This window comes from Salminus brasiliensis, chromosome 13 (genome assembly GCF_030463535.1).
Source record: "Salminus brasiliensis chromosome 13, fSalBra1.hap2, whole genome shotgun sequence".
NCBI lineage: Eukaryota > Metazoa > Chordata > Actinopteri > Characiformes > Bryconidae > Salminus > Salminus brasiliensis.
In genome coordinates this window covers 14,905,603-14,931,706 of record NC_132890.1, presented here as the reverse complement: position 1 = coordinate 14,931,706, position 26,104 = coordinate 14,905,603, and positions in this window count along the sequence as shown.

Below are 26,104 nucleotides of genomic sequence, written 5' to 3'. Positions count from 1 at the left end.
AAAGAAACACATGTTTACAGTTGTGGCAAATTGCAGCTCCTCCTGCACATGCTTCCTTTAACAGAACCTGAAGAATACAGCAACTTTAAGGAGTGTAAGAGTGAAAACCTGTCAGGCAGTTATCTTTCCTTAATGTCCATCAAACAATCTAGACAGAAAATTCTCTCACCGCCCCTCTGCCTAGGCGACCACCTACAGCACTCCAGATCAAATTATAATAGAGGATCTTTGACAATGTGTATAGGGATATGACTTAAGCAAATACATCTGAAACCTCATAAATAAAATTAAAAAATGTCCAAATTGCTGCTGGTCGATCCATCGGACCTTCCAATGGACCTTTCCCTACATAACACCAATTTCCTCTAAACATCAAGCAAAAACAAAACCAAACATCTGCAGTCCCAGTGTGTTTACCCCATAACAGAGTTTCCAACCAATGAAAACAAAAAGTGTCGTGAGTTTAAAGAGTTTAAATGTTACTCATACAGTAAAGAACCAACAAAAAATCAAACTAGTGTCTTACTAAGATTACCACCACCCCACAAACATTCTCTATCAATGACAAGAAGGGAACTCGAGGGCCTATGTGTCCAGAGCACAGCAAGTGTGGAGAAATGTCACAGGAAATGACCCGGACTTAAATCAGATGGAACAGTCCATTTTACAAGCTAAAATACAGAGGGGGCTGCCCCAACCACTGAGAAGTAAACTAGAAGTCGTAAGTCTTTGATGTTTGGCAAAGGATGTTTATATGGTAGAATGCTTTTTGATCTTTCTTTGTCTTTTTTTTTTTCCTTTTTAAATTAGATTTTCTTGGTCTTCATCCTCTTTGTCTTTTTGTTGTCTTCTTTGTCTTTTCTTTGTTTTCTTTATCTTTTTCTTCTATGTTTTTTGTGTTTCTTTTTTGTTTTCGTGTTCTTTGTCTTTTCTTTTTTCCCTTTTGTCTTCTATTTATTTCATCTGTTTTTTCCTTTCTTTGTCTTTGTCTTGGTCTTGTTTGTCTTTTCTTTGTCTTCATTTTCTTTGCATTTCTCTTCATCTTCTTTGTCTTTGTGTTTTCTTTGTCTTTTTTGTCTTTGTCTTCTTTTTTGTTATCTTTATCTTTTTCTTCTTTATCTTTTTCTTTTTTGTATTTTATCTTTGTCTTGTTTTATTTGTCTTTTTTATCTTTGTCTTCTTTGTTCTCTTCTTTTTGTTCTGTCTTTCTTTTTTCTTCTTTGTTTTTATCTTTGTCTTTTTTTTTCTTTGTGTTTTCTTAGTCTTCATTTTTTTTTTTTGTTTTCCTTTTATTCTTTTCTTGGTATTTGTCTTTTTTGTCTTCTTTTATCTTTGTCGTCTTGGTCTTTTTTGTCTTTGTCTTTGTCGTTCTTCTTTCTTTCTTTTTTTCTTTCTTTTTCTCTTTTGTTTTCATTTCCTTTGATTTTTTGTCATCTTCTTTGTCTTTTTTTGTCTTCTTTCATATTTTTCTTCTTTTTCTTCTTTGTCTTTTTGTCTTCTTTATCCTTTTCTTCTTTGTATTTTCTATTTGTCATTTTATTTGTCTTCTTTTATCTTTTATTTTTATGTTTTTCTTTGATCTTCCTCTTTTTCTTCTTTATCTTCTTTTTCTTTGTATTTCATGTCTTTGTCTTTTTTGTCTTTTTCTTCTTTGTATTTTTGTTGTCTTCTTTTGTTTTTTGTTTTTTTCTTTTTTGAGGTTTTGACTTTCTCTTTTCTTTTCTTTATTTTTGTATTTGATTTCTTTGTCTTTTTATTCTTGCTTTTTTTTCTTTGTCTTCTTATTTGTCTTCATCTTTTTCTTGTCTTCTTTGTCTTTTTCTTTGTTATCTTTGTAATTATCTTATTTTTCTTTTTTTCTTTTCATAGTCTTTTTTTTTCTTTTGTCTTTTATTTGGCTTTTTTGTCTTCTTTATCTTTTTCTTCTTTGTATTTTGTATTTTTATTTGTCTGATTTATCTTTGTTTTTATCTCCTTTTCTTTGTCTTTTTCTTCTTTGTCTTCATTTTCTTTGTATTTCTCTTCTTCGTCTTTGTCTTGTTTGTCTTTTTCTTCTTTGTATTTTCTTTGTCTTCTTCTTTTCCTTTGTTTTTGTTCCTTTTCTTTTCTTTTTTTTGTCCTCGTTGTCTTTTCGTTGTTTTATCCTCTTTTCTTTATCTTCTTTTTTGTGTTTGTCTTTGCTGTGTCTTCTTTTCTTTTGTTTTTTTCTTTTCTTTGTGTTCTGTGTCTGTCGTCTTTGTCTTCTTTGTCTTTCTAGTTTGTTTTTGTTTTCTTTGTATTTCTCTTCTTTGTGTTTGTCATGTTTGTCTTTTTCTTATTTGTATTTTCTTTGTGTTTTTTGTCTTCTTATCTTTTGTTTCCTTTTTCTTCTTTTTCTTTGTCTTTTTCTTTTTGTTGTCTACTTCGTTTCCTTTTGTTCTTCTTTTTCTTGGTCTTCATCTTCATCTTCATCTTTTTCTTCTTTGTATTTTCTGTTTGTCTTTTTTATCTTTTGTCTTTATCTTTTTCATCTTTGTGTTAGTTTTCTTTGTATTTCTCTTCTTTGTCATCGTCTTTGTATTTTTATTCTTACTGTTCTTGTTCATCTTCTTTGTTTTCGTCCTCTATTTCTTCTCGTCTTATTTGTCTTTTTCTTCTTTGTCCCTTATATTTGTCTTCTTTCTTTTATTTCTAAAAGAAATAAAGGACAATGTCTACAGCAGCATTCATCTTACATCAGCCCAACCCCTTCAGTTTGCAGAAGTTTATCTCCGCCTATTCTGTCTAAAGTATTTTAGTCCCGCCCATGTTATTAGGATCAGACAATCAGATTAGAGCTCATTTATTTAGCATGTTTAGTAAGTGTAAAGGATGAAGAAAGGTTGGTGTAGAAAATAATTCTGATGAATTCTGGTTTAGAAACACAGACTAAGTGGAGCTCAGAGGAAAGATCACATTATAAAAAATTATGTTATTTTTTTTTTAACAGGACCTCTCCTTTTTAAAAGGGATCAACTGGATTAGGGTGAACTAATGTTAATGTCTGCTCTCTGTTCTGATGATCAATGACATTATTAGACTCTTTCAGTGACAGACAGGCCTGATTCTGGATCCTAACAGGGTACGTTAGATTACCTAATAAAAACATTTAGAAGAAGAAATGAGAGGAGAGATGAGTGAGGGAGAGTTCAACTCCACTGGAAACGCCTCCGTTGGGTTTTGCTGCTACGTTCTTCAGTGTTCTCCCACTCTAACATACTGGTTCCAACAGCGACTGGAAGTTCCTCTGAACGGAGAACTATTTAAGGTCCTGTAGGAGGTCAGCAGGAGGACACCTACTGACCCTGACCTGCTGGAGAGAATGGCACACTGCACTGGGCCTCGCTGTGACGTCACGGATGATGTCATAAAGGAGGGTTCCGACCCAGGTCCACCGAAGCAGCTGCACTTGGATCAGTGCCAGGAGTTCACTGCTGACTGGACTTTCCCTTACCAGCAGCTCTGCCTCTAAACCAGTACAGACCTCCCAGTAAGACCAGTGCAGGCTGGGGTCAGCTGGTTTAGTGAAACAGAAGAGCTGAGAGAATTATTTATTTTATAAATAAATAATATATTTAGCACTGTGATGCTTTACTGTGTGGGTTTAATAGCGCCCCCTACAGGAGCCAGAACTCTCCTCTCTAAAAATAAAAGCTTAGAATCTCACAGAAACCTTTGTGGTTCTCTCAGAAACAAACCTGGTTACAGAGTGAAGACCAGAGTGAGGAGTAAGAGAAGATCAAACCCATCAGATCTTTATTATAGAGAATCTGCTGTTCAGGATGTTCAGATTCAGCAGTGATTCAGAGAGCTGGACAGGTCAGACAGGGTCACTGCAGTGAAATTGTGCTTCACTGTAGAAAAACCTACCCACTCTGATTTCTTTGCAGTGATCTTGAATGGAACCAGACCTTGGTCGCCATGACTACAACTCAGATATAGCCATTTTATTTCCTATCCAAACCCACCAGTGAAGCTACACATGTCTTCTGAGTTTTATATGGAGAGAGGATGATGACAGGGAAAAAGTGTCTGATCTGAGAACAGTACAATTTTCTTTCAGGACTATTTTTTGCAGCACAACACCCTGCAGCATGTATCCCTCCACCATTTTAGTGAGATGTAATGTTAAGGATTTTACACACAGAGCTAGCTGAGTGTAACAGCGGCCCCGGTGGAAAATCTTCACCTGCCTTGCCTGCATGACGAGCTGTGAAAATGCCTCACTAATGGAGATTTGAACAGAAGTTGATTTTTGATTTAAGATTATCTGTATGTAAGTAATATTATATGTAAGTAAGATTATATTTATGTAAGTAAGATTATCTGTATGTAATCTTAATGGGTTAAATCTAACTTGTACTTCAATATTGTCTAAAGTTTGTTTAGAAATCACCTTAGTTTTGCTCATAATATCATTGTTTTTAGCTTTACAGTGAAGTGATTGGCTAAAGTAAGTTAGCTGAGGCAGAAAGCATAAAGGTGGATAACACGTCAGTCTGGACAACTTATTTCTTCTTTTCTTTTCTTACCATAATATATTTTGTGATAATTCTTACATGTATCAGTGAAATATTGTTTAACCTATAAAATATTTGGCATATTTTTTATTGTATTTATTGTATAATTTTCTAATGTATTGCAAGAGATATTTGAAAGGTGGACTGACATGTTTTGTTTCTCTTTTTCTTCACATTTTATACAGTCGGTCAAGTAGAGTTAGGTGAGACCCTCCATTCATTATTTACTTTCATGCTTAGTTCCTTTTGGTTCGACACAATTTCAGATTCAAACAAACTCCTAAATCAAAGACAAAGGCAGCTTATTAGTGTCTGGAACCCTCTCCTCACTTTGGAAAGGCAGCCTTGGAGAGGCAATCTGCCTGCACCCTCCCATGAGCCTTTGCAAAGTCTAGGCAACAGCGAGGAGCTAGAGCGTTTTTCTTTAGTTCCAGTGCATTTAAACATACAGAGAGTGAATTCTACATATTGATCAATTCTTCTGTTTGTCTTTTCCCCCTTTTTGAGGACTAAATTACATCCAGGCTTAGTTTAGATTTTAGCCAAAATCATAGGTGAATATATGCTCTAAATTCAGTTCAAGAGAAGATTACAGAAAAAATAAACAAATACATAAGTGGTAAAGATAAATTTATCATAAAAGCGTATGTAAATTTGTGTTCAGTGAATTAATTAATATGTAGTATTCACTCCCTTAGTGAATTAATTAATATGTAGTACTCACCCCTTTAGTGAATTGATTAATATGAAGTAATTCGTAATTGTTATGCAACCAATTGTCAATTACCATACTGTGACATGCTCTGGCTTTTAGTCTGAGTAAGATGCCTGTTGTGAAAATCCCATCAGAAACCTCTGTCAGCATTAGTGACCAGTTCAGGTTTAATATTTTTATGGCTATAAATGGCCTGGCATACTACAAAGAGACCACAACCACTAGAACACAACAGCAGCAAATGTTTAACATATATAAGTAGAAAATAAGGGATTAAAGACTTCATACATTGCTTTCAGAATATAGAAGAGTATTTATGAAATCCAAGCTTAAACAGCCCTAGCTTCTCTAAAGCAGTTGGCATCATAACTTGGTTATATATGCTCAAAGTTTCAATAATAAGAAAAAAAAAAAGGAAGATAGTGTACAAATATGAACAATTGTTAAAAGGAAATAAATCATTAAAGATCAATTCAATTTAAGTTTATTTATACAGCACTTTACAACAAATGTCACAAAGCAGCTTTACAGAGACCTGGAAAAAAAACTTGAGATGGGGAGCCCATCCTCCTCTGGTCGACATCAGATAATTCAATTATTGTGCTAAGAGAATATGGAAATTTGCTGTTAAGCCATAAAAGATGTAGGTGAGTGAAATGTTAAAGTCCAGGCAGGTATGCATGGTCATTCAGTGAGATGAGGATGAATCCATGCAAAACCCCAGAGCAGGACAGCAGGCAGCAGGGTAGTGGAGAGAAGTGGTGGTACCAGGATTGATCGGTTGGAACTAGGCATCTCAATATATGGTTGGTAGGTAGGTAGAGAGAGAGAGAGAGATAGAAGAAAAGAAAAGAAAGGAGGGAAAACACGAGTTAGGAGAAGCGCAGCAACATTAGATGAGGGTGGGGGTTGGGGAGGGGGGGGTAGTTGGGGGAAGGGAGTCCATGAGGTATGGTGGGAGTCATTTCACGGTGAGCAGAAAACACTAAAGGTTTCAAGCCAAATTAAAACATCTTAGAGAAAACAAGGACTGACTACACATTTATACTCAAAGGACTGGATACAATAAAATGTCCTTCTCTAAACACAGGCCTCCTTTAGCATGGGACTGTACAAATGACACAGGCAGAAGTAATCAGGTTCAACACAGTAGAAACAGAATTGTGACCAAAATACACTTGGAAAGAAACAGACTTATTTACCACTCAGATAATAAGGCCTTGAATGCACAGGATAATACAGCAGCCACCAAGCACAAGCATTCCAATCCATATGATGAGACTAGAGAGAATGAGCACAAACCTTTCCCAGTTAACCTTTCCCTGGTGTGTGAAAATGATAGGAACCACAATAATTGTAGCAATCAAACAAATTGTTCTCAGGCCACAGAGTCCTGGGTTCCTGAAAGGATGCCAAGGGTGCACAATGTTCTGGGCCATATTCCTCAGAAAGTGTTTAAAATAGCCCAGAGTTCATTTCTGTTCTGGGCACATCCCCAACCTAAAAGTCCATTTCTGTTCAAACTGAAAAAGCGTCCTGGATCAGATCTGATCAGATGGCGGGAAGCAAGCAACACAATCAGTCCAATGCCGCTGTTCAAATGATGCTGTGTCCAGACTTGTCCTGTTACAGTCTTTGCCCTTCAGAGTCATCGCAGGCAGCAAAGGCGGCGCTAGGCTCACACCTTATACTGTTGTCAACGTAGGAAGGAGTCAGGATGACTTTTTACCAGCCGTTGCCATTGACTCTTCAGATGGTCACATCTTCTGATCACACACATCTTAAAATCCAAACAACAACAATAACAAGTGCCACTCAGGTCATTTGAAGAGAACTACACAGAATACATTGATCAAGTACATAAGGAGTACATACAGTCAAGCCGGAGTCTGCACACTCCTTTCACCTTCTCCACATTTCATTTTGTTTACACACTTATTCTACAATAGACAGTTCTACACAACTCCACACAATGACAAAGTCAAAGCAGGTTTTTAGACATTTATGGTAATTTATCATAAAATAAAGTAAAATCTCATATGTTCAAAAGTAGAAGAGGAAGAAGCCCTGAGAGTAACCAAGACTCAAAAGGGGAACCAGTTCTCCCCTGGTCAACACCGGATAGCACAACAAATGACAGAACAAGAATAAAAATCAACAAAAGAAACAATAGTGAATTTTAAGAGCTGCTGCAAAGGTGACATCAAGCCAAAAATGAGAGTGAGCAATGTGAAAGTGCATGCAGGTAAAGAGTCATATGCACAGCTATGCAGTGAAGAGAGAATGACTCAGTATGAGAACCCAGAGCAGGACAGCATATCAGTGGTCAGCGAGAAAGAGGGGGAAGGAAAAACAAACAATAGGATTAGGAGGAGTGCAGCAAAATAGGGGGATTTACAGTGGGAGTCTGACCCAGACGGTAGTCACCAGCACCCAACCTTGAAGGGACTCATGTCAGCAGCGAGCGGCTCAGCACAAGGGGAGAGAGAAGAAAGGAGAAAATGAAGAAAGGGCTTTAGGAGTAAGAGTAGACTGGTGTACGGCCAGTAAAAAAAAGCAGATTAGAAAGACAACAATAATGATCAAAACTGTAAACTGTAAAACTCTGTAATCAGAGCAGTACACAACAGTGTTCGTATGGAAACATGCTACAGCAGCACTGTGTCTGAGTCCCAAACAGCAACAGGAAGCTGCACTGCAAAAGATAGATAGACCTCAACTATGAGAGACAAAATGAGGAAAATTCTGAAAATCACATTGTCTGATTTTTAAAGAATTTATTTGCAAATAATGGTGGGAAATAAGTATTTGGTCACCTACAAACAAGCAAGATTTCTGGCTGTCACAGACCTGTAACTTCTTCTTTAAGAGGCTTCTCGGTCCTCCACTCATTACCTGTATTAATGGCACCTGTTTGAACTCGTTAACAGTATAAAAGACACACTCCAAACTCCACTATGGTGAAGACCAAAGAGCTGTCGAAGGATACCAGAAACAAAATTGTAGACCTGCACCAGGCTGGGAAGACAATCTGCAATAGGCAAGCAGCTTCGTTACAAAGGCTACCATCAGTAACACACTACGCCGCCAGGGACTCAGATCTTGCAGTGCCAGACGTGTTCCCCTGCTTAAGCCAGTACATATCCGGGCACGTCTGAAGTTTGCTAGAGAGCATTTGGATGTTGTGGAAGAGGATTGGGAGAATGTCTTATGGTCAGATGAAACCAAAGTACAACTGTTTGGTACAAACACAACTCATTGTGTTTGGAGGAGAGTGAATGCTGAGTTGCATCCAAAGAACACCATACCAACTGTGAAGCATGGGGGTGGCAACATCATGCTTTGGGGCTGTTTCTCTGCAAAGGGACTAGGACGACTGGTCCATGTACATGAAAGAATGAATGGGGCCATGTGTTGAGATTTTGAGTGCAAACCTCCTTCCATCAGCAAGGGCATTGAAGATGAAACGTGGCTGGGTCTTTCAGCATGACAACAATCCCAAGCACACTGCCAGGGCAACAAAGGAGTGGCTTCGTAAGAAGCATTTCAAGGTCCTGGAGTGGCCTAGCCAGTCTCCAGATCTCAACCCCATAGAAAACCTTTGGAGGGAGTTGAAAGTCCCAAAACATCACTGCTCTAGAGGAGATCTGCATGGAGAAATGGGCCCAACATACCAGCGACGGTGTGTGCCAACCTTGTGAAGACACGTTTGACCTCAGTCATTGCCAACAAAGGATATAAAACAAAGTATTGAGATGAACTTTTGTTATTGATCAAATACTTATTTTCCACCATTGTTTGTAAATAAGTTATTTAAAAATCAATGTGATTTTTTTTTCTCATTTTGTCATAGTTGAGGTCTACCTATGATGTCAATTACAGACCTCTCTCATCATTTTAAGTGGGAGAACTTGCACAATTGGTGACTGACTAAATACTTTTTTTCCCCACTGTAGACAGCCACAGATGGACGGACAGCCAGATTTGTACACTGACAAAAAGACAGCCATCCAGACAAACAACCAGCCAGCGCTGCACATGCACAGCCAGCCAGCCAACCAACCAACGTTGCCCACAGACAGCCAGCCATCCAGTCAGCCACAGAGTTGTAGACAGATAGACACATGTATAGACAGCCAGCCAGCCACAGCTGTAGATGGACAAAGTTAGACAGGGCTATAAAGCCACACACAGGGGACTAAAGGAGCCACTTAATGGTCGGATCCACCTTCAGTGAAGGAGGTGCTACTGGAGTCCTGAGAACCTGTAAGACAGAAGTGTCTGACAGTGATGTGGATCTAAAACACACAGACAAACCCTTTTGCTGTATCTTGACTTTAGTAAAATTATGAAGACATTCATAACTTGCAGCTGTAGTTACACCCAATAATAACATTTGTATTGCTAATTAAGCTGGTTTAAAGCCTTATTTGGACTGGATTAGTTTTACCTGGCACACATCGCTTGCCTCGATTTTGTGTTCCTGTAGTGACCACAAATGAAAGCTAAAACTTAATTTATTTTTTTCAGTTTGTTTTACAATAGGTGTTTGTAGTCTCAGGGTTAACTTGAGGTTTCTTACACTTCATGACCAACAAAAAATAAATAAATAAATGAACGCACGCACCCAGCTGGATATGTTGGATTACTCTAAAACGAGACATGCAGTTAGGACATCTTAACAGTCAATTATGTAAATGACGGACAGAGTGGCTGTTTTGCAGGCTTTTTTGTCGACAAGTGTATAGAACATGCTTGGCTAACTGGGTGTAATAGCTTCTGCCACTTTATGTTTGTGTTAAGCTATATAATATATTGTATAATTTTACCTAGTGGAAGTAAGAGTTAGTGTACAGTAGGGGTGTGCAATCTTGACAAAAACGCAGATCAATATTTTCTTGGATTTTGCAGACAATGATAATTAGACAATACTTTGCATCTTTCAAAATGTGTTCAGAACAAGCTAGACCAATGCAAGACTTTTACACTTATTTATTTACTAAAATAAAGTAAACATAATACAAAAACTGCACGATATTACAAACATTGACATTACAAACTCTTTTACAAAATCTTTTTTTACATTAAATTTATTTTACATTAATGTAATATATATTTTACACTGAAAATTACAATTTCATTTCACTTAAACTGTAAATTGAGAGACTACACAGTTTCTTATAGAAGTATACAGGGGTCACACTTTCTGGCAGTGTCACATGGCAGAATGTCAATACTCTATTTCTATAAGAAACAGTGCAGTCACATAATCTGATAATGGCCATCTGTGACTGCACACAATAAATAATCTGCATAAAATGCCCTTGCACACAAGTAGAAATCTCAAACCATTTACTGAGGTCAAAGAATTAGACTGTCACAGATTACGGTCCAACAGCTCCTTGGTTGGTTTCGGCCTGTAGTGTTTTTTTAAATTATATATGAATTTCATATTGAGCACAGTGGTCAGTTTGCAGATGGTGAAATATGAAGGTCAAGCTGTCTTCAATTGCAACCGATTTTTGACCTGATTTGCAGAAGGAGAAACCTGTTTTCAAAGCAAAACCACCTCCAAGCTAATGATGAACCATGTCTAGCGACTAGCGAAAATGTGAACTCTTAAGGCGTGGTTTTGAGGGGTTTCTGCGAAGTGAGAGACCTACTCCATAATGTCTGCTTGCAGATTGTTATGACAACAATTGAGATATTATTGTAGATGATGCAGATCACACACCACTGGTCTATGGTCCATTTTTTTCTGTGATTCGCATTTTGAATTATTCATAACATGAAGTCATCCAGGATGACTGTGATGGTAATTATACGTTTCATGAATGGAAAAGATAATTACAGTATCGGCTTCTAACCACTTAAACAAATTAGAAAAGAAGAAGAAATGTTGTTCAGCAGTTCAGCAGCCTAAGATGCAAAATCATCTTTAAGCCCTTAAATAAGATTTTCTTTTTGGATGTTTTTGTTGATTTTGTGACATTTTTTATCTGTTCAGCTGAAAAAGAAGATTATTCTCTCCAAGCTTGGAGGGACAGCAGTGCTTAATCTCTTAAAACACTGTAGCCCGAATATGGGCTACAAATCCATCACTGAATATCTAGCAGTATATCTGAAGCATTACAGGTCCAATATTAGAAACAAAGACACCATATTAAAGCTTAGAATCTCTGCTTTTCATTGCTTTTTTCATTGATTGATTGTCATGCCATTTTATCTTTAGTTTATTTTAGAAAATATATTTCGGTTGCAAAATACCTTGCCTACTTTTATTTTAAATAGGATCAAAGAACTGGTTACACCATTTGACTCCTTTCTGTTTGAGGCCAATTAAAGTATGTAAATATATAATTGGCACCTTAAATTACATTACTTTTTTATAACTTAAATGGTGACTAACTGTTTAGCATGAACAGTAGTGTTAATAGGGTTTCATTTAGATTGTAATTGTAATTTTATTTTAAATGTAAACTTCCATGAGACAGTATTTTATGATGCATGTAATTTGTATGTTCAAATGATAAATAAATAAATAATATAAATATATTTATTATAAATGTGTCCCCCAATAGATGCCACTTACAAGCTCTATGGCCTGCCACAGAGTGAGTGAATGGGTACTTATTGAGGTTTTAAACCTTACTCCGCCATCGATTAATCAATCAGGAGATGACCAGAATATTGGCCCTCTGGAACCCATAGTTAACCATCATGACCATTACTATGTACAGCCAAATGTAGAGGTACTCTACAAATCAATCTCTCTCTCTCTTTGAAAACAATAGCTGTTATTTTACAAACTGAAATTGTATGAGAACTGAAATCAGAACTGAAAACAAGTCAATCCTGTTTCTTCATTGATGTTATGAAATAATTAATTTGGAATATGATGAAATAACATGAATATATATTAAAATGCTTTTTCTGTGTCAATTTCTTGTCCTTTTGCTGTAGAAGTTGGTGTAACCAGTATATGGTCTAAAATACTAATATTGTATAACAAAATGAAAAAAATTGGAAGCCACTGGCGGTCCAGCAGCAACATTAGCCACATTAACAACCAGCTACCAGATGAGTTCTGGAAAGAGGCCAAAGCTCTAATGAACCATACTACTGACAGAGACCATACAACTAAAAATGCATGAGAAGTTGGAGTACAGGCAGCGACTGGTCCATAATTCTGGGACATCTACAGTCCTCTCTGTATTCCCCGAAAGTGAATAAAATATTTTGGAAATTAAACATCATGAAAGAATTTGGTTTTGTGCAGTAAACTTTAGAAGTTATTTGGCATCATTTTGGGTTTTTTTTAGATACTTTATTTTGGCACTGAAACAGTATCTATATTATTGGAGAAGTGGCCTGAAATCAGCCAGGGACCAGCAAGGACAGCAGTCATTAGCAGATGCTCCAGGTATGCTTGAGCAAAAATTATTATATAAAATTAATTTGAGAATTGCATTTTTTGCCTTTATCCAGGTCATGTTTGGTGTTTAATGACTTTTAGAGTCAACTACTGTATAACTAAATTGTCAATTTGTGAGCAAAATCATTTCAGGATAAAGCCTGTTTTCTATCAAAACTAAAAAAAAAGCCACATCAAAGCAAACTGAACTAAGAACAATTACAGTAACATTTGAAATACTTACCGGTACTTAAACATAGTTACAATGAGGAACAGTAGGTACAACCAGGAACTTTGTATAATTGTTAATATTTTTTAATACATGGGAGTTCTGCAGGCAAGCTTCACCTACTGAATGCATTATTGTGCCATTAAAGATAATGTTAATATGAAATAATGTAATATACATATTTATCATCAGATGACCGTATAAGCCTTTCAAGAAATACACCTTTTTTTCTAGAAACTAATTCTAAGCCCCCAGTTGTTACTTCCTTGTTCCTCCTTGTACCTACACAAGTACCAGTATGAACCAGTAAGTACTTTATATGCACTAATTCATATGGGGGTAGTTACACCATAATTACATTTGGGATTACTTTTTTGCAATATCCATTGCCATCTACAGACTGGGACAGTGATATGGCATCACTTCTCCTTTTGTAGTACAACTTGCCACCTCAGTCTCCTGGCAGGAAAAAAACCCAGATGATCAGTGAACACCAGGCTACAGACCATCTTGTAAGGTTTCATAAAGCATGGCAGATCTTTATTGCAAATCATGGCTTTTTGTTTTAATTAGTAGAGTGTCTCTGATGTTACTGGTATTTGTAGTCTTGCAGGAGCCTGGATACGCACAGAGGCAGATGGACCATGTCAGCCATACCTCCTTGCTTTAGGATCCTCCCAGCAGGCCATCAGCAACTTCAAAGACAAGAAGCCTAACAGTAGTCTACCAGTAGTAATCTACCAGTAGTCTCAGTGAATCTAAATTCTAGGGGTTTCAAGCACTTGTATTTTTCCTTGTATAGAACAGGTGTTGCTCTTTTGATATGTAATACACTGTTATTTGAACACATCAGATATTTCTAAAAAGGGAGGGTGATTTGAGATGTCACAGGGAAAATAGAAGGATTAGTAGTAGCTCACAGCGTACACGGATTTGTGGTGGGGGCTGGAATATTTGTTTAAACCCAAGTTGATTCTTCTACAGTGACTGCACAACAAAGTCCAGTATGTTATAAAAAAATTAATGGATTGGATGATGAAAGAATTGGAATCAACAGACTGCCCTCTTCATTAGACCCCCTGCAATTTGCATATCGTCCCAACCGCTCCACGGACGATGCCATCACCACCACCCTTCATCTCTCCCTTACCCACCTGGAGAAGAAGGACACCTACGTCAGAATGCTGTTCATAGACTTCAGTTCAGCATTCAACACCATCATCCCACAGAACCTCACCAGGAAGTTAAGCCTGCTGGGCCTCAACACCCCCCTCTGCAACTGGATCCTGGACTTTCTGACAGGGAGGCCCCAGTTAGTCCGGTTCGGGGACAGCAGCTCCAGCACCATCACCATGAACACTGGGGCACCCCAGGGCAGTGTACTGAGTCCTCTGTTGTTCACCCTGCTGACTCATGACTGTGTTGCGAAACACAGTTCTAACAGCATCATAAAGTTTGCCGATGACCCACAACTGTGCTGGGTCTCATCAGCAAAGGCGACGAGTCAGCATACAGAGAGGAGGTGCAGCAGCTGACAGACTGGTGTACAGTCAGGAAATCAAGACCGGACCACTCTCCGCTTAACATCAACGGCTCCTCTGTGGAGATCGTTAAGAGCACCAAGTTCCTTGGTGTCCACCTAGCGGAGAACCTCACCTGGTCCCTGAACACCAGCTCTACAGCCAAGAAAGCCCAGCAGCGTCTCTACTTCCTCCGGAAGCTGAGAAAGGCCCGTCTCCCTCCACCCATCCTCACCCTCTTCTATAGGGGAACCATACAGAGCATCCTAAGCAGCTGCATCACTGCCTGGTTTGGGACCTGCACAGCCTCTGACCGCAAGTCCCTCCAACGCATTGTGAGGACAGCTGAGAAGATCATCGGAGTCTCTCTCCCCTCCGTCATGGACATTTACACCACCCGCTGCATCCACAAAGCAACCAGCATTGTGGATAACTCCACCCACCCTTCACACAGACTGTCCTCCCTCCTGCCATCAGGAAGAAGGTACCGCAGCATCCGGTCCAACACGACCAGACTCTGCAACAGCTTCTTCCCCCAATCCATCAGACTCCTCAACACAACTCAACTTCTAAACTGATATCTTTCTCTCTCTCTCTCTCTCTCTCTCTCTCTCTCTCTCTCTCTCTCTCTCACCATTTACCCCAGGAAGCATTTTTGCACAAAGCATTGCACTAATAACTTTACTACCTCACTGGACTCTATTTATTACACATTGCACAATTTGCACACTACCGTCAATTATTTATTATTCTCTGGTCTGTACTGTGTTGTATATAGTTTTATATAGTTTAAAAACACAAGAGGCAGTTTTATACCTTAAACAAAGACATTACAAGGTGGGAGGAAGATAGCAAAACTCTGCTTATAAACATAAAAGAGACAGGGAAACATCAATTATAAAATTAGAAATCCAAAAGACCAGAAGAGCTAGAATCTAAAACGCAGAAAATTTTAAAAAGTTTTGAAATATTTTATAAGGATTTATACTCCCAATCACTAGAACCAAATGATCTACAGATTGATCAATTCCTAGACTCCTTAAAATTGCCCAGAGTAACAGAATAACAAAATGAAAGGCTAATACAGAAGGTCACTGCTGAGGAGTTGTATGTAGCCATTTCTAGATTAAAACTGTTAATGCCAAATTAAAATAAAGTGTGAAATTATGGGTCCAAAATATTAGTTTACAGTGTGTAGTTGGAACAAGACAAAATCAAAAATCTTGTAACTTATATGGTTCTACCAGAGCCCCCACTATTGAATGTTATTAATTATGAGCAAATCTAGAAATGCAAGACCACAATCTGACTTACACCTCTGTGAAGTAGATCATTTAATTCGAGGTTGTTTACCATTCCAAATACACAAGGATAGTAACTTAGAGAGTGTATTCCAATATTTTAGGGAGGGGGAAAAGGTATCAAATAACTAGAAATTCAGTCTAGGCAAATAGTTCATTTTTACCACTACGTTCCTGGCGTGCAGCACGATAGGCAAGGCCAATAGAGTGTATGAATTTTAATTTGTTTTAGTGTACCAAATCTTTGAGGACCGTCATACTCAGAGGGATACAAGTCTACACCCAAATACCTAAAGTGGTCCACCACTGGAACATAAGTGGGTAGCATGCTTTGGTCTAACTGAAAATGTATGGGAAGAAGTGAAAATTTATCCAAGTTTATCTTGTGGCCTGACATTTCAAAATTAATAAATAAACTAAGCAGAGGTGGAATTGATGATTTATCTAAAAAGAACAAAACATTGTTGCATCAAAGGAAATATGTTGGGATTTCTTTACTATAATGGGGGAGCTAGGCATAAAATGTGTGCCACTGCTTGAGCTACGGGTTCCAGCGATATAGTGAAGAGGGGGTCTGACAAAGGGCACTCTTGACATGTGTGTGCTTCAAGTTTAAATTCAAGGGCAGATACTTGCGGTCTACGTCATTTCTGCCACAAAGCAAATGCAATAGAATTATTCCTAATGAATCCTTTCACCGCTGCCCACAGAACTCTGATCGTCCCCTGAACCCTGATAAAACACAATTCGATTCATTTACTCAATTGAGAGCCGAACTCATTGTGTAGTAAATAGGTGTTCAAGGCACACAGCCATAATTTGTAGTCATGTTTATCCCAGTAACAAATACTATCGTGGTCTGAGAAAGACATTGGGCAGATACTTAACGTGTCTATCCCTGAAAGAACAGTGCAGTTTCTCTTGTGGAGAAAAGAAAAAAAAAATGTTGCTTAGTGCTCGGATCAAGATGCTGCCAGCAGTCGAAAAAAGACAAAGACAAGGCGGTAATACATTGCTTAAGTTCTGAGCTAGCGGTCAGCTGACTGTGAGAAATATCACACCCTCATCTGTCTAAATGAAGATTAAGGAGTTAGTGGTGGGAGCGGATATGAATACAAAGATTTGTTAGATAATCTAACAGAAAAGGGAAACCCCCTAAAGCAGTTTTCTGGCATTACAGTTACAAACCATACAGGGTGTCGATACTGCAGGGTTCGTCTGAGATACTATGAGTAACTACTTTTTAATACAAGCAAAGAAATGACTGAATAAAAGGCTATAAAATCGAGTAAATCAATTACCTACCCACTGTCCAGGTCACGAACCTGACTGGTGTAACTGGGAAGGGCCAGTCAGTCCTGAGCGGTGTCCAGAAGCGTGCAGCAGTGCTCCTTCAGGGCCTCGCTGCATCGGGAAGAGAAGACTGGAGAACGATGGTCCAGAAGCTGCCTGGCAACATCCAGGACACGGGCACCTGGAAAACAGGAGACCATGAAGTTACTCTTTTGGCTCCGATACTTTTAAGTATTTTACAGAAGACTCTCCAACAGTGAGAACACTGAGGAGTTGTCCGCAGGTGAAGTCGAAGAACCGATAACCTCAAACCAGTTAGCAGAGAAAAAAGAGGAGACGAAAACCCTCTGTGTCCGCCATGCCGGTAGTGCTGGAATTAAGACGGACGTGTTGGAGAACTCCTCCTCCGTCTGTGGAGTTTGGATTGCCTCTACAACAGCAGCGGTCGGTCAAGCTTGACGACCTCCTTGCAGAGCGCCTGCAAGGCGTTCCTCCGAGCTTGCTACGTTTCTAGAGAGTAAACACATTCAGAAACAGCTACTAGAACAGCAGTTGGTGTGATGTGCAGAACCCACCAAGGCCCCAACTATCAAGGTGATTTCAACAATTTTCTCCTTCACCATGATCCAATCGTCGCTCTGTATGGAGTGTACAGAATCTGTTGGCACTGAAAAGGCTACTTGCACCATGGAATGACTCTGCCTAAAACCAAATTGGAGAATTAAGTGTTCTAAGACCTTCGGACACTTGGATCCCTGTTCGGATAACCTGGATCCCTTTGATATGGAGTCCCGTCTCCTCCAGTGTGTTCTAAATTCGTAAGGCAACCAATTGTAATAATTGGCTTACAGACACCTCGGGTACAGAGTCTCGGAGTCAGTAGAGTGCCTGAATTGACTCTGAGAACCCTGAGAATCAAAATATTCCAACACAATATCCTAGAATTTTCCAATTTAAAACAAATCTGGTTCCCGAGAAATTCCCAGTTCAGACAACTGTGATAATGAAATGATCTTAAGGCAATGCACATCTTCGTCCTTCGAGTCCGGATCGCTGCAAAAAGTCAATGTGAAAATTAAAATATCAAAAGGGATCCGGGTTAAAGTAACCTGAAGGTCTAAGAATACGGCGTCCCGTCTCCTCCAGTTTATTCTAAATTCGTAAGGCAAGCGGTCTAATTAATTTACACAGTCACCTCGGGTACAGAGTCTCGGAGTCAGTAGAGCGCCTGAATTGACTCAGAATCACTCATTGGGATGTCGGCGGCCGCCTCTGTCGGTTTCTGATCCTGTCTCTGAAAACTCTGGACTCAGAGGAATATTGGGATCTTTGTGGAACCTCAAACTGTGGTATTCGGATTTGCTTCTCCACAAATATATTCTCCTCTGCTTATATTGCTTGAATGTAAAGAACAAAACACTCCTAGCTTCAAAAATTGGGTGAACAACTTGATGCAGTTTATAGAATAATAAAAAAAAATCGGATACTCTTTGGCTGGCTGCAGTGATGAATTTAATACTACTTGGCAGATTGTCTTGACTTAAATAGACTTGATTAATCGGCTGGTTAGCACCCGGTTTGGAACTATTTCACTATTTACATTTACTCTCTTTTACCCTTTGCCTTCCCTTGGGCACTTGTGTGTGCTTGTATCATATTTACATACTACCTGTATTTTTATTAAAGACTGAAGTTCAAATTTGACCCAAATGTGGCAAGGGTGTCTAAGGTGGGGGACCTCAGGGGGCTGTTTTCACAATTAGTGCTTTCTGTATGATACAAATGTGAATAAATAGACCTTAATTAAAAATGTAAATAAAAATAAATAAATAAATAAATACAAAGTCTCAGCTTTAGTTTTGAATCAACTCACACCAAGGATTTCCCGGGTTTAGACTGGTGGATGTTCTGTTCAGTGAATTTGTGGTACAGTAAACAAAATATAATGCTCACTGTTACCAGTGGATGGTGCTCTCCTCGTTACTATTCTTTTTATCTGAAGAGGAGCTACAAAGCCACAACCATTACAATGTGTAAAAGACCTGATCCAAGTTGGACCACCAGTAAATTATCACAGTACTTGTCTGAGTCAAAAGAACAACACTGGACTGCAGTCAAGCATGTAACGAGGTACTCAAAGGGTACAACTGATCAGGAACTGTGTTACAAGAACAGCTACTCTATGGCATGGTCTGTGATCAATATGCACCTGTGAAAATATCTGAAGACAACCAGGGTGAAATTGCTCTTTCTAAGAAGCCTGCATGTCGAAAACGTTCATGTCACGAGAAAACCTGCAGCTAAGCTCAAGCTGGAGAAAGTTAAGAGCTCTGTGTTTGGGATGGAAACAGGCGAGTTATGCTGTGGAATGCCATGTGCAATTTAAGAGCAAGTGGAGTGTTGGCAGTTTATTCAGGTGTGCTCTCATTAGTGCGACCTTACTGTGAGGGTCTTATTTTGGGGGGCTGTAGCTGTGGAAAGCAAAAATCCTTCAGATCCGGTTCGAATAAACCGATGGTAAGCACACTAACTTTTCCCTCCATTAAAATAGTTAGGAGTCATGGGCTCCACTCCGGCGTTTACTGAGGATTACTCGGGTGCAGTCTGTGAACTTCCTGAAAAATAAGAGTCTAATTGTAAAAGCTACGGAGCGATTCTTGGCTGATGTTACCTCCATACTGAACAGTAAAATGTATTTGTTCAGTTACAGCAAGGGATTTTCAGTCATTGCGCAGTGAGAAAAGTACATGCATGAGAATGTGGCACCTTCCTCACCACATCAAAATACAGCAGAGAAAAATCAGAGAACCCTATTTGATAGGGAAAGGTGTGTACTAGAATAGAGCAACTTGCCTAAAGAATTCTGGATGGGCTGTAATGACCATTGCAGTAATTCGCAACAGGGGCTTCAACAGCTGTTTGAAACTCTGTACAACATGTTGACAGGACAAAAGCCTGAGAGAATGAAGCTAGAGTCAAAATGTTAAAAGGGAGTCTTTGTAGGGTATGAAAGAACAGTTGTTTTGTCAGATTCCACTTAAAACTGAGGGTTTTAGTACATGCCATCCAAAAAGAGATACACGCACAATAAGCACCTCAGTACTTAACTGACTGTGTCAGATATTAAAGATCAGACACTGACCAGAACCGACTACTGCTACAGGATCTGTAACGTACCACAGAGCTTTAAGAGGCAAGGAGTTCAACAAAATCACAGTTTTGGGTTGAGTTCTCTCTTTGAAAATGACAAATTTACTCTGACCCCCCTCCCAGAAGCTGAACATGCAGTGGTGGGAAGGTGGGTCTATGATTAAAAACAGTGTAGATGGATCTGAAATGTACCAAGTCTGATATGTTGCTAAGGATCAAGCAAAGGGGAGTGGATTACATGGAGACATTTTCTCCAGCTGCAGTTATACACTCTTTGATGCAGATTACCACACAGTCCAACCTTCTGCTCCACCAGATGGACGTTACAACAGCCTACTTGAACGCTCCAATTAATTGCGAGATCTGCATGGAGCAAGCAGAGGGATTTGAAGGAAAGTCGAATACAGGTTAAAAGCTTGTCTGTGAACTGAATAAATCATTGTGTGCTCTCAAACAGTCTGGAGGAACCTGAACATGTTGCATGATTATCTAGATGAAAATGGCTTTACACAGAACCCAGCTGACCATTGTGTCAGCAAGTATAGTAGACAATGATTATGCCGAAAGAGTCCTGGACAAAGGCCCCTGAAAAACAGGAGACTGCGGCGTTACTCTTTTCGATACTTTTAAGGGTTTTACAGTAGAATCTTCAACAGTGAGAACACTGGCCTCAAGGACGTAGCAGTCGGCCACGCTGACACCCCCAGGGTCTCTCCGGTGCGGGAGTGGAGACGACTCCCCTCTGTGTCCACCACACAGGTAGTGCTGGAAGAAAGACAGCCACGTCGATGGAGTTTAGACTGCCTCTACAACAGCAGCTGGATCTGCCGGTCAAGCTCGTTCTGGTCACCATGTTCAAGAGTAAACACAGAAAACACAAACGACAGTCAGTGAGACAGTAACACAGGGAGCAGAGAGCACAACAGGACTACAACTGATAAAGAAGACAAAGCTAAAATGAAATAATATAAAGTAGGGATGTCATCTTGTTCACAGCTACAAGTGATTGGTTTCAGAGTACATGTCTGGTCATTATATCACGATGCTAGCTACATTTTAATATCCAATTTCTATCTAAATTTGTTTGATCCATGACCAGATACGGAGTAAAACAAGAGTAAATACTGGTGATGCGTCTGATCAATGGAGACAGCTTAGAGCCCAGAAGGACTTCAAGACGGACGGCGAACTGGCCGATTTTCTCCTGAACAGGTGAGCGCTGATCTTCAGCTAAGCTTAGCTAACCTCAGCAAGATCATTTAGAACAACCACTAGTGGGGATGAGCATTTTACGTCATTTAAACATTCGAGTGCTTGGATTTATATTTAGTGGTCCAATTACAGCTGGGTTATCAAGATGATATTTGAGATGGCTAGTGCTAGGAAAAGCTATCCAGACTAGTGTTGGCTAACGCTAGAGAAGCAGATGGGCCACAGCAGTTTACTCCCTCAGCACCAAAGAGCGTGACAGATTTTTTTGCCAAATAAATCAAAAGTTTGACTATTTTGACTCAAATGTTTGTGAGATATGTTGAATGACTTCTAGCGTCCAAGTCGAGTAACACTACTCATGCCCATTCCTAGCTACTAACGTGAGTGGTTTCTCCGTTGTAACTAATAAAATCCATATAGCTACACATTTACAAGAGATTACTCGGATTTGTGACTGAATCGGTGGATATGGTCAGATTTCACTTTCGTGATTTCATATTTTAGTAAAATGATGTGACTTTCCTGTGTACATGAGTTGATTATGGTATATATTTTTTTTAGCTTTGAATGTCCAAGCACGTCCAACCCTAGTTAGAGGCAGAAGATTAAGCACCTTTTCCAGTTTTGGGTGTTCAGGTGGAAGACTTTCAGACCCGTCTAGTATGTTTTCATCCTTTCATCAGTTCGGAATTATAATATTGGTGGCGTAAGTTCACAAATTTCATCTGTATAGAGAAGATCTAGCACATCTAGAAGAAGGGATTGCAGCTCTGGAGAGCACCACGGATGCCTCTGAAGCTCTAGAGAATAGTAATAAGCAATATTTACCTCAACATGAGACACAAAAATAGCAGCAATTAGTTTGATTCTTACAGCTGCTGCTGCTTTATGGGGGGGTGTGGGGGGGGGGGGGGTGGTAGGGGATAGTTCTGTTAAACTGAGCATGTTGTCGGGATCTGTAACTCAGTTACTCCAACTCTAGAGTGTATTTTAGGAGCAGTGGGCTTGATACTGCAGGGTTTGTCTGAGATACTATGAGGAATATTGATATTACTTTTCAATACAAACCAAGAAATTACAGAATAAATGGGTGTAATCAATTAAATCCTTCACCTGCCTACTATATTTACACTTACATTTAAGGCATTTAGATATATTATATACTGTTGCATGCTCTAGATCTTTAGGGGGAAATGGGAAGATGGAGAAACCTCTTCCTCAGTGTCAAATACAAGGCAAATGGGATGTCTAAGGAATTTCAGTTTTGGTCCTTTTCCAAGTACAACTGTAAAGGGGATCAAATTCTGGTAAAGCCAGTCAAGTCAAGTCAAGTCAAATTTATTTGTATAGCGCTTTTTACAACTGTTGTCGTCACAAAGCAGCTTTACATAATTAGTACTTAAAGCGTTCTGAGGCAACTCACAGGTTTGCTTTTCCATACGTAACCATTTGGCAATCTGCTTCAACCACATCCTTCTGGAAGGAATATCTGATTTTGACCAGAACAGAATACACTTTAACTAGACAAAATAGAATATGTAGAATACTGATGGTGTCATCTTCCAGTGAGGAATCTACAGCATTTAAGAGATACAGAGAACAGAATGAACTCCTGCTATGAATAAACTAGAAAAATCCTCTATGCCCCTTAATGTCCAATTACTAAGCCCAATGTCCCCAAGCTGAGGGTGTAGATCTGGATTCAAGGAGAGTGGTGATCATATAGAGATACAATTAGGGAATTATGTTATATATTTTCTAGCATCTCTCCAAGAAAGCAACATATCGTACACTACAAAGTTATCAGAGAGATATTTTGTCAAAATTATAAATAAATGGTAGGGAAGTTAGGGATCTAGGATGACATGTGATGAAGTCAGTGTTAGCTGACTCATCCCCAGGCCATACACAGTAGAGACTTGTGACTCTGACAAGTGACCTACCTGGTGATCCTGGAGGAATGAAGGGGGCTGGTGAGTGGGTCTTCTAGGAGCCGGCAGGATCCACGGTTAATCTAGAAGGAGGAAAACACACAACCAATAACCCTAGAAGTGTGGGTCAGGTCAGAGGTAATTGTTATCCCAAGGTATCTAAAGCCAGTTTTTGTCAACTGGAATAGTAGATTTAGTTTAATATAATTCAGGACATTCAGCTGAATAGCTGTAGACCTGCCAAAACTGATTTTATAGCCAGATAGCACACTATAATTAGTGCTGAAGTTTCTGATTTCAGGAACAGAGGTCACTGGATTCTTTAAATATAGAAGTATATCGTCTGCAAATAATGATACGATGGTCTGCTTCTCCCACTAAAACTCCTGATATAATGAACCTAGATGTAAATGTATTCAGCAAGGAGTTCCATTACTAGGGCAAAATGCAATGCTGAAAGAGAGTAGCCTTGTCTGCGGTGTTTTCCAATTGGCACAACATCAGAGATAAGATTGTTTGCATTAATACAGGCTGAGGGGTCTAAATACAACAATTTAACTATATTTATAAAATTATTCCCCAATACGATTTTCTCCAGTAGTGCAAAAAGAAAATTCCATTCAATCCTGCTGAACACTTTCTCAGCAGGTAGGGTCTTTTCTTTTGGTAAGAAGATTTATAAATATTAAAGGTGGCAAATGTTATCGGATCCATATCTGGATTTAATGATTCCCATCTGATCAGGTTTAATGATCTATGGAAGAAATGTTTCCAGTCAGCGAGACAGTGCTTTAGTTAGAATTTTGTGATCTACATTAAGTAGACTAATGGGTCGATAGGAAGCACATTCTGTTGGGTTTTTGTGCTTTAACAGTAGAGCATTTCAATTTTCTTCAGGATTATTATCAATCATGGGCATAAAAATGGGGTATAAATCTGACCAAAACTTCTTGTAAAATTCGACCGGATAGCCGCCAGGGCCAGGTGCTTTTCCCGAGGGCATGGCCCTAATAGCATCCCAGATCTCCTCTGGTGTAAAGGGGGCATTCAAAAGAGTCTGATCAATGTGAACTGCTACAGTCTGAAGTGTAAAGCGATATTAAAAGGATCATTAATTATGCGAAGGTCATAAGAAAACTCTCCAGAGGAGTTTTAATAGCTTTTATAGATCATTCAGTCTGTTGTAATTAAGATGGTGAGCTAATAAACAACTGGGTTTATTTCTGTTCAGAAAAAAGTAATAACTTAGAAATATGAGGAGTGTATTCAGGGTTAAGTTTTAATTTAGCATTTACTAGCAGAGACCAATTTGTAACAGACTGTGTGTGTTCTAGTTGCAGCTTCTCAACTTCCAAATTTTCTTTGGTTTTTGGCTCCGAGTTCTTTCTGAAGAGACGCAGAAGATCAAATGACCTTGCAAAGTGTTTTTGACGGCATCCCATTTAACTGCACTAGTAACTGGAGAGCAGCAGTTGTCTTGCCAATAATCTGTTATTCTCTTTAACATGGAAACAAAAGCTTCTTTATTTAGTAAATGTGTTTAATCTCCACTGAGGAGTTTTTAATGCTGTTAAATTTAGCATTACATCCAAATACACTGGACTGTGGTCAGATAAAACCAATTTGACAGACCTTCAACATATGTATACGGTTAGTAGGAATAAGAAAGTAATTTTGGACCTTCAGCCACCAAGTTTTCAACCTCTTCCAAATCTGCCTTCTGTGGCGGTACCTCGTGTAAAGTGGATAATGAAGCCTCCACCGAGGAGACAGCTTGCAATATCTTGAAGACAGCCCTCCATATTATCCTAAAATCAGCCGATAGATCGGAGTTCAGCATGAAGAATAACCATGTTTGGTTGAGTATTAGCAGGAATGCTAGCTTCATCCCCCTCAGCGGATTCCAGAACTTGTTTTCTTGTCTTTAAGTCTCTGGGACTGCGTAGATAAAGAAATGGGAAAATCTTTATCCCCAGAAGTATCAGTCATAGGTATATCAAAAGTGGGACTGCATTAAAGAGATTAAACCGAGGTGGAGTGTGAATAAAGACAGGTGTAAAAACGGAGTAAAAGACTAAGCAGCCACCTCTGACCCGGTCACGTTTTTAAAGCAAATTCTTTTTTTTTTGAGAACAAATGTTTATTAACTATTTTAAAATGTATGCAGAAAGGTGCCAAGCTTACCTAAGGAGCATAAATCAAAAGCTGGAGATTGGAAAAGCTGCATATGGAATCATCTTAATGATGTCAGATAAAATTTAAGTAGAAACATCCAGTGGATTATTTGGTGATCAGGATTCCTCAAAGATAAATCGATAATTTCCCATGCATGGTCCTCAAAACATAAAGACTCAAGATCCTTTGACCACACACAGTCCAACCCGTCTACAAGAGGCTTAAAGTAAAAAAACAATACAATACAGGAACGAAAAAATACAGGAAGCCGAGCAAGGCTTGAGTAAAGCACTGTAAGCATTAGGTGGGGATGTAATTTGGAGTTCAGTGAGTCTCTGAGACCAAAGGGCTGATTTAAGCTGCAGATCCCTAAAGAAAGAGGTGCTGGGCACATTACATTACTCTTTGATAGCCTGGAAAGATCTTAACCCATTTTCACTACAGATATCACCTGGAGGTTAAACTCCTTTGCTCTCCCATTGGGGGCAATGAAACGGAGCATTCCCCATCAGTAAATTATGATTATGAAAGAGTGGAGAGAGCTCATGCCATATTAGAGTATGTTTGCCTAAACAACTGTTAATGCCAAATTAATATAAGGAGCGAAATAATGGGTCCAAAATATA